We start from the raw sequence: 10,027 nt of genomic DNA, 5'->3' as shown, positions 1-10,027 counted from the left end.
AACCACTTTGAAAGCACGCATTCATGCTGAGAACTGAGGCAGCTGATGCTTTCGCCTGAGATCAACTTCCCCGGGCTTTCCCACAGAACGGGCTAAAGAAAAAGGACGAGATTTTCTGAAAATACAGTGATGTTAGGCTGTGTAACAGACTACGAAGGATAGCTTATGTGTCCACTCACCGCAGCCGAACACGGGAATAAGCAGGAAGACTGTTTTTTTTTCTTGCAAGTTTAAGATATAGATCTGTAAACACTAAATTTATTTTCAACCTGTTCTCGAAATAAGTAAATCAGTTTATTAAGCATGGCACCTCTCGCCCGAAGCAGATTGTGCCTCAATGTTGAGAAACCAACCACTTTGAAAGCACGCATTCATGCTGAGAACTAAGGCAGCTGACGCTTTCGCCTGAGATTAACTTTCCCGGGCCTTCCCACAGAACGGGCTAAAGAAAAAGGACGAGATTTTCTGAAAATACAGTGATATTAGGCGGTGTAACAGACTACGAAGGATAGCTTATGTGTCCACTCACCGCAGCCGAACACGGGAATAAGCAGGAAGACTGAAACAATTGCAAACCAATTTTTAAGACCGTGGCCTTCTAATTTACCTAATTGAAGTACATTATTGTACCTCGACGCCGTTTTCAACTGGTTATATGGATGTGTGCAAAAACTTGTTGCCGTGGGCTGTCACCAATCTCCACAAGATCAGTGTTAAGAATAGCTATAAAAACTGAACCTGAAGTACCAGCGGAAACCATGTAGTGGACCCCTGACACGGCCATGGCCACCACCTACCTGAAATGAAAAACTGCTGGCAACTGAATAAGAAGCCAGATCAATGTTGCCGCTGGCATAACAACAGGCGTGCACGGATAATAAGTGTATTCTCCTCCTACCAAAGTTATTGCATTGTACCTCATTACGAAACTGATTCGGTTTCACTTGCAGATATATGTTGCGTGCCCTGGTGTAATCGTGCTGCACATGTATTGCATTCAACAATGAGTTTTTCACACAATTTGTGAAAGCCCATAGTATGCTCAGCGAATATACTATGCCATATTTCACGCACTGGTGTCGTGCCTTCACGCCTTTTTAATCCACGGTTGAGGCGGATGTCTAAAAAAAACAAGTCTGCGTCAAGGCGTTTTTTGTTTTGGTTTTCACAATAACAATAGTAACACGTGGAGTTTCACTTGCACGCATTTCCTGCACAAATGGCCACACATGATCAAGCGATATTCGCAAAATATGAACAGCCAGTGTGCAATAACAGACGCGGAGGAAATGTGCCGAAGTAAAGAGAGTTATTAAAAATAACGAACATAGGAAACTGGCGGTAAGTCGTAAATAAATGCGATTCCTAAGCGCGCCTAAACGGCACTCGATCCGCGTCGTAAGAGGCGCAGCTTCCGTAAAGCAGCGACCCCGAAACAGGTTGGTCTCAACCTTTTTTTTATACTCTAATCGAAGAACACAATTTTCCGGCTGCCACTATTGAGCTTTATTCGCATTCTAAGTCGCATTCAAAAAAAAGGTCTTCACAAAAGCTTACTTTCGTAAAGTCACTATGCTAGTTTGGTAAATTTGACCAAGAGTAGCATAGTTTCAGCCGAATCATAGCAAAAGCTTTAGTTATTTGTTTTGAAAACAGGACAACTTTGGCATCATTTAAACAACTCGTGTTGAAAACAACGTGAGTTAGCAAGGAACAGATGGGAATTTTCAGGAGTGCTTGCTGAAAGTAGATGTCGTACGAATCGTGCCCCCAGTAAAGGCTGCATCTTTAGGGCATTCATATGAAATATATATATATATATATATATATATATATATATATATATATATATATATATATATATATATATATATATATATATATATATATATATATAGTGGATAATACATGTAGTAGTATATAATATATGATGGCCATTATTGTAAGGGCGCATATTCACCGCCACTGCGCCATAAAGATAACGGTACTCGGCCACTGACCAGAAAATCACGATTTCGATCCTGGCCGCGGTGGTGGCATATCGATGAAGGTGAAGTGCCGAAATTCGCCCACGTAGTGTATGTGCACGTTATGAAGAAAACAAGATTGTCGAAATTTTCGCAGCATCGCGTTGCATAATCATATTGTGTGTTTGGCTCATAAAAACCCAGATATATCAAACGTGTATTATCCACGTGGAGAATCGTACGCTCATAATTTTAGTGCGATAATGTCAGAAGACAGCAGATATAACGAAGGAATTATCGTATCCTCGTCGGCGTCTTTTTTTTTTTTTTTGGAGTTGGCCTTTTGGCTCTTGAGCGCATAATCGGCGTCCTTTCAGAACCTAAAATGAGGTGGATGCAATTATAGAAAAGAAACCGCTGGTCTGAGATGGTGCGAAACCTAGGCTGTCCACGTGGCAGTAATCTGTTTTACCACAAAGCAACGGCAGCGCTGTAAACGATTTCGGGAAAACCTCATGCAGGTGCCATGAAATCTAAGAATCCACCGCTATGCAAGCGATGTGCATACAATATTTTATAGCATAAGTGTAGTAGAGAACCAGGTGTCGCACTAAACGAAATGCTGAGCAAGTGTGTCATTTTGAAGTCCAGCCATAACATAGCACCTATTCCAAATATTTGTTATAATATTATCAACAGATCTTTGAAAATAGTATCGCGTGCGTTCAGTCTTTACGAAAACTGAAGAGTGCAGTTTACGTTTCACATATGCATACTACATTTAGGAAGGTCACTATAGGCTACAGGTACTTCTCTAAATCTCACTACCTACCAGTAGCAAACGCTTTTTATTTTTTTTTTGTTAAAATAAAACTTGTTATGAGATCACAACAAGGGTCGCGTGCGCAAGAGTTGCCCGCCACCGCCACCACTACAATTTATAGGCATTCTTGCACAACATAACAAAAAAAAGCTTAGTAAATAAAAAACTTGAAGGGCACAATCGAATTCACATCAGAGTCCTCTGCGTGCCATTTTACCACAGAGCGAAGCCGTTTTTTTTTTTTTGGTGAGACGTCACACACATAGGGACAAGATAAACATACCACAATACACAACAAGCGTGACAGAAAGAATGGCGCCGCGGGCGTCAAGCAATGCTGAAGAAAATCACACTATAAATTCTTTCATAGCATGCAGCCTTTCTGCCCTTTCTAACCATTAAGAATAACAATAATTAGTTCCTAATACCTCGACAAACCTTGATATGCTTTTTTGAAGCGACAAGGTAAGCAAAAAAGCGTTATTTGAAATCTGCAGCCTTTTTTGAACCAGAGTCAGGTGTTTGTGTGTCCTAGTAAAATTTTTTCTCTAAAGGTGACATATTTCGATACTTGTGTGGTGGCCTGCCATGGCCTAATTCTTAGGTAGCAAGAGATTCCTTGCAGCTTAAGTATCATAGCCCAATGGAGAAGTTATAGCTTGCAAGATAAATTGCATTTTGCACATTTGGAAAACAATGGGCCCAAAACTTCACAAAAGAGAAATAGCAGATGCTTGAAGCTTTAAAAAATTATATCTCCCTGGGGACGTCTAAAAGGTGTCTTCATTAGCAAGTACCAAAACTGTTATAGTAGGGCTATTAAGAAATAAACCTAGGTTGAAGGACATGCGAAAAGTTGTCCGGTACACATATTTCCACATGGCACCAAACTATACCAATAAATCTGACGGCCTTTGCTCGACGGCGTCGGACGCCGATACTTGGTTTAAACTGAACAAAACCAGGTGTATTGTGAACCATTCATTCATAAAAAGCATCTTCCAGCATCTCTTAATGAAGCTGTTTTGCCAAACTACCATGAACTAGCTCATCAAGAATACTTGCGAAATGCTTCCGTGGGAGAACTCGAAACTATAACAATTAATCGGAATGCCGTATGGAAGCTTTCTTAAAGTTTTCCTCTTGATGCTGTGTTTACTTTAATTGCAGGTGAAATAACCCGTGTGTGTGTGCTGAAGTGTTTTGAAATTTCGCCGAGGCGCTGCACAATGCAGGGCCTACGCTCCCTCGAACTGCGTCGACAGTACTGGGTTGACACGGCTGCATAGCCGGTGACAAATGAGGCTAGCCAGGCACGACGATTGAACACACAAAAAAAATGATATGAGGGATGAGTATCTGGCGGGTATCTATTGAGTGGGTCTGTCGATTCGCTTCTATCTCGTTGTACTCTTGAAATGGTGCCGATTTTAAACGTTAAATGCGTTTACCTCAGAATAAACTTGTACATATGTTTTTTCTTTGAAGTATAAAGTAAGCAAAAGTGTTTTTGTCACAGTTACTTGGTGACGCCTACTCTTTTCCACATTTTTTTTTGTTACAAATAAAGTATTAAAAACAAAGTTTCTTTTTCTCTTCGACCTCAATATCTCGAAATATAGAGTTCAGCCAGTATTTAGATAATGTAATATGGAATATCATGAAACAGAATTGTTGTTGTGTGAGGAAGTACTCTTCTGCAACGCGAAATTAATAGCTAATAATAAATAATATTTAGGTATATGAAAGAACAAATTCAAATAATCAGCTATAAGATCTTCGCTGCTAAATCTGCTTTACTAAGAAGGAGAACGTGTCATCATCCCAATAATATTGAAATAGTTACAGCAGCTCCTGTAGGTATGGTGGAAAAGGTACACAAGCTTCACTTAAAACACCTGACGGGTATAGGGCTGTCCCCTTAATATATTGTCTTGCTGGTCTGCTGCCGGGTTCACAGTAAAACCCAGCCATTTATTCATGAAGAGTCGCTTGCGCTCTACATCGCTTTCCCTGGCGGCTGGAATGTAATGTGGCCTCGAAAGGAGACCGGCAAGATAGTACTTTACATAGCCACTCCAGTGCTTGAAACACCGTTACAATTAGACCGCAGGGAGGCTTGAAGTCTGGTAATTAAGGGTAAGTGACTCTCTTGCAAGAGAAAGCAAATGCGCGAGAGGCAGACAGAAAATGAAGTGGGTAGATTAAATTAAGAAGTGTTCAGGTATAACGTGGCAGCGCAAAGCGGATGACCGGGTTGACAGGCGAACATGGCAGATGCCTTTACAGCAGTTGGCACAGTTAGGCTGATGATGGTGATGAAGGTGATGATGATAATGAAATCTAGTCGCAACGGCTAGAAAAGAAGGTGTGTTTCAAGCTTCAAAGCTTCATGCACAGTAGCACGCAGAGCATCACTTATCTGCTCTGTTTTGTTGAGAAATGGTCGGGCCACCACCACTTCATCCCCAGATTTCTCCAGCCAGTAGATAAAATGCGCCTAAGCTTTGAAGTAAAGTTATCTTTCAGTGCTGCCTTCGTCTCAGCGGCATTGTTCGTGACACCATCTCTTTTGTTCATGGGCAGTGAAAATGAAATAGGCTCAAGCAACACTGCTAGCCTCCCTAGTTGGAATTAACTCATGGAAGTACGTTAGGCGGAAGACGTGAGAATGAAGAAGGAAGATATACGAACAAGCGCAAATTAAGAGCTAATTCTTTTTGGGAAAAAGTTTGTTTATTACGCAACGTGATATGAGCGATTTCAGCAGAGAAAACACCAACGCTCATTCACGTTTCTCCTTTCTTCATCCCCTTGTGTTCTACGCAAAGTAGTTCAATGAATGAAATTGGCTTTCGATTGGCCTGTATAAAACAGTAATATGGTGCGCACTGTTTTGTTTTGTCGCTTATGACTATCGTGCGTGATTAACTTGCTTTACTACAATTTCGGCGTTTGCCAATGCGCAGGCAGCAACATGTAGTAAAAAAGAGCAATATGTCTCCTGGTTTGTCGCGTAGCAACGGTATTTCACGTGTATAGGCTGCGGTATTCGAGAAATTAGAGGATGGGTGTTGAGATGTAATAGGGTTCAGCAAACTTAGGAGGACCAGTGAGGCTTATGCAGTACTTAAGAACGGACACGTTCTAGGCTACGATAGATTTGAGAGAGAGAGAGAGAACAAATATCAAAAAGATAGGGAGCTTAACTACACTAAGTCAAGTTTGCAACCCTACATGTGGGGAACGATGAAAGAAGGAGTAAAAGAGAGAGAGATGAATATATACATATTACACATAGCACACACACACATCACACACAGTGTGGTTCTCCCAGGAGGCCACCTAGTGATGCTGCCCTCAAGAATCGTGATAGGGCCCGTGCGGCTTTCTGGGCCGATCTACTTGACGTCCTCGCACCCAATATCTTCTGCAGCGTATAGGGTCGATCATCTAGTCTCTTCAAGGTACACTGAAGAGTCATATGATCTGGACAATGGCACAGGACATGGTCGAGAGTTTCTAGACAACGGAAGTTATCACAGTTGGAGGAGTGAGTCGTACCAATGCGATAACTTGATGAATTGGTAAAGGCAACGCTGACCCACACTCAACACAGCATTGTAGCGTCACGTCAAAGCTTTTGATGGCAGCTTTAATTGGAGTAATAAACCGAGGTTTTATGGGAGTTGCGTACAGGTCAGTGGAAGATAGCATTGCATAATTGTGGTTTATGCGCGGTGTGGTGACGTTCGCTTGCGGCGTTGACCCTTGACAGGAGTATGAGCAGTGTGGGCGCTCCGTAGCGGGCATATAGGGCAGCGCTGTCGACGAGGTGGTTGTCACGGATGCCACTGGGACCCGGTAGCCTTTGAACGATCGTCATACCGCTGGTTAGTGGTGCGATGACAGGTTTTATTGATTTGAGACACGATATGATGGTAGTTCAGTCTCAGGAAGTTTGACGGGTGCCTTTGGGGTCAATCACCGTCAAGTTCTAAACTTTACACGTCACAAAAGCAATTACTGCGATCTTCCGGCCCTTCTAGCCACAAATAAGTTTGTTTTAAGAATATCTCCAAGCAAGTTGGTTTAACTCTGTGATTTCAAGGCAGCCCTTCAATGTGTGCGACGTCTACGATGGGGGAAATACCTTGAAATTGCTCACAAAAATAAAAGGGGTGGGTTTCTTATACACAAAAGTATTTCTGGCAACATATAGGTGTACTATACTATCAGTGCGAGGATAGCAAGTGTAATGATTTAGTTTAACAAAAAGAAGGAGATGAAAGTGGTGTCGGCCTATGCACCTATATTGAGCCAAGATAATCATTTGGTTGAACGCTTCTATGAAGGCGTAGAATGAGTTACTGAAACGTAACGGCATAATATACTATTCTGATTCGAACTTTATTGCCAAAGTATGTAAAAAACAGGCCGGAGACCATTCAGTGAGAGAATATGTCATTCGTTCTAGAAATTCAAGAGAGGAGTTATTAGTATAGTTTGCGAAATGTAATATATTAAAGATTTTTAATACCATCTTCGGAAGGTGAGCTAACTGTATGTGGACGCGGCGAAGCCCTAATGGCAAAACTAAAAATGAAACAGACATCTGTGCACAAGCTCATGCATCGTACTGAATGTAGAAGTAGTTGGCAAGATCGGATGCACTGACTATAGGATGGTAAGAGCTCGTATTCACCTATATTTCAAAAATCAAAGACAAAATCTGATCCACAAGAAGTGAATTGATGAACTGGTGGTGACACGAAAAGTACAAGAATTCAGAGTTCCACTTCAGAATAGATCCGCAGCACTAAACGAGATAACCGACGTTAGCGTTCTCACAATGAACGACAGTCTTAGTAGCAAAGAGTGTGCAATTGAAGTCAGATGTACAGCCACGGGGCTGGATACTGGAAAACTATCTCCAGAGACGAAAATTCTCATCAAGAGACGAGAAACCATGAAAGCCTCAAATGCAAAAATAGAGCAAGTGTAGCTTTCGAAGTTAATCAATGAACGTAAGGTAGCCGACGTCAAGAGGTAAAGCATAGAAAGAATTGAACAGGCAGTAAAAAGCGGCAGAAGCCTGAAAGTTAAGAACGCAAACTTGTGCATGGGAAAAAATTGAATATACGCAATAATGAACAAGAAAAATAATGCCATCAGTCATAGGGATAGGACAGTAGAGGTGGCGGAGGAGTTCTACAGAGAGCTGTGCCGAAGCTAAAACAACCAGGATGATAACGTGAGAACCAATATTATTGCGGAAGAATTCGACATTTTACTAGTCATGACAGGATAATTAAAGAAAGCCCTATAAAGAATACAAATAGTCAAAGCTGCTGGTGATGGCGCGAAAACTGTGGTACAAAAAACTGGTCACTTTATATACAAGGTTACTCTTGACGGGAAGGGTACCAGAATCTTAAAAAACGCCAACATCATAGTTATTCAGAAAAGAAGGAGACGTCAAGGACCTGAAAAATTATAGGTTGATCCGCTTTACTTCTGTTCTCTAAAAACTACTTACAAAAGTAATAAATTATAGAATTACACCACATTAGAATGGTGTAAAACGATCAAGCAGGATTTTGCACAGGTTACTCCACAATATACCATATTATGCTATCAGTCGGATATTAGTGAAATGCGCGGATTACAACTAACCCCTATACACAGGCGTCATGGATTACGAGAAGACGTTTGATTCAGTCGAGACATCAGCATCCTAGGCGACACGGAGTCAAGGGATCGACGAACCCTACATAGACATATTGGAAGAAATGTAGAGTCGATGTCCAGTCGCCATAGTTGTCCATAAAAAACGCCATGATTCCAATAAAGAACACTTCAAAGCATGGAGACATGATCTCTCCATTGCTAATCAGCGCGTGTTTACTTGAGGTATTCAGGGTCCTATACAAGGAAGAGTTGGGGATAAGATATAACCGAAAGTATCTTAGTAACCTGCAATTCACTGATGTCATTACCTTGATGAGTAACAAAGACACAAATTATACCTCATTATTACTGAACTGGACACGGAAAGCAGAAAGGTAGGTCTGGAAATTTGCATCCACCAAGCTAAAGTAATGGGCAACAGTCTCGGCAAAAAACAGCACTTTGCGATAGGTGGAGAGATGGTGGGAGTGACAAAAGAATATGTCTGCTTATGGACAGCTAGTAACCGTGATGCCGAACCACGAGATTGAAATAGCTAGAATAATAAGGATAGGGTAGATCATAATCAGAAGGAATTGTCTAGTCATCTATGGTTGTCTGCCACGAACCATAGAAAGGGCAGTATATACCAGGTGTTTCTTGTCGGTACTTACCTAAAGAACAGAAACCTGCTGGCTTACAAAGAGGTCTCAGCTTAAATTAGGAACGACGCATTGAGCGATGGAAAAGAATATGACAGGCGTAACATTAAGAGACAAGAAGAGAGAGAGAGAGTGCGTCAGGGAAGAAACCGGCATTAAGAATATCAAAGTTGAAATCAAGAGGAAGAAATGAACATGGCCAAGACACGTAGCACAGAGGCAGGATAACCGGTGGTCATTAAGCGTAACTGGCTGGGTTCTCAGAGAAGGCAAACACACGAAGGGGAGACAGAACGTTAGGTGGACCGATGAGTTTAAGAGGTTCGCAGGTATAACGTGGCAGCAGAAAGCACAAGGCCGTATTTATTAGCTGGTCATGGAAGAGGCCTTTGCACTGCAATGGGCGTGGTCAGGCTGATGATGATGATAATGTGGCGAGCAGTAGATAGCGCTTGTAGGAATGGTAGTGAAGACGATTGAATGAACGAGTAGGTTTTATTTAGAGTCCGGCAGTTTTACCGGGCGAGGTGAGGGAAGGGGGGATTAACCCCTGTCCCTTCTCACTCTCCGTCGATTATGTTAGCGGTGCCTCAGGTGACAGCTTGAAGTCCTTGCATCCGGGCGGCATCTTCAGCTTGCCGGACGGCTCAAAGCTGGCCAGCCAGCTCGTCACTAGAAAAAAAAAACTACTGTCTCGCCTTTCAAGGCGGCATGGTTTGGATGTCTTTTAGGGCAATTTTTTAAAGCCGTCAATGAAAAATTGTATGCATAAGAATCGCCTGCAAGGTTAGAACGCGACTGCGTAATAGGACTTTGTTTCTCTCGCCTTTTTGACCACTAGCTTGGTTTTGCCTTATGGTAGGCACTTCAACCTTTGCTTAGGGTGAGGCATATATTTGGGCTTG

The 10,027-nt window shown here is 42.0% G+C and overlaps 1 protein-coding gene across 1 annotated transcript in view; it reads left to right on the top strand.

Annotated features, from left to right (window-relative positions):
• Nucleotides 1–1,358: 1,358 nt before the first annotated feature.
• The window catches only part of LOC142764773 (cytochrome P450 2C20-like), a 115,918-nt gene continuing 107,249 nt past the window's right edge, over nucleotides 1,359–10,027 (top strand). The window contains exon 1 of the mRNA XM_075865296.1: nucleotides 1,359–1,439. The gene's annotated coding sequence lies outside the window, so the exon portion shown is untranslated. The remainder of the gene's footprint in view (nucleotides 1,440–10,027) is intronic.

The sequence above is a fragment of the Rhipicephalus microplus genome, chromosome 6 (assembly GCF_043290135.1).
Source record: "Rhipicephalus microplus isolate Deutch F79 chromosome 6, USDA_Rmic, whole genome shotgun sequence".
Classification (NCBI taxonomy): domain Eukaryota; kingdom Metazoa; phylum Arthropoda; class Arachnida; order Ixodida; family Ixodidae; genus Rhipicephalus; species Rhipicephalus microplus.
This window is presented reverse-complemented; position numbering and strand designations above follow the sequence as displayed.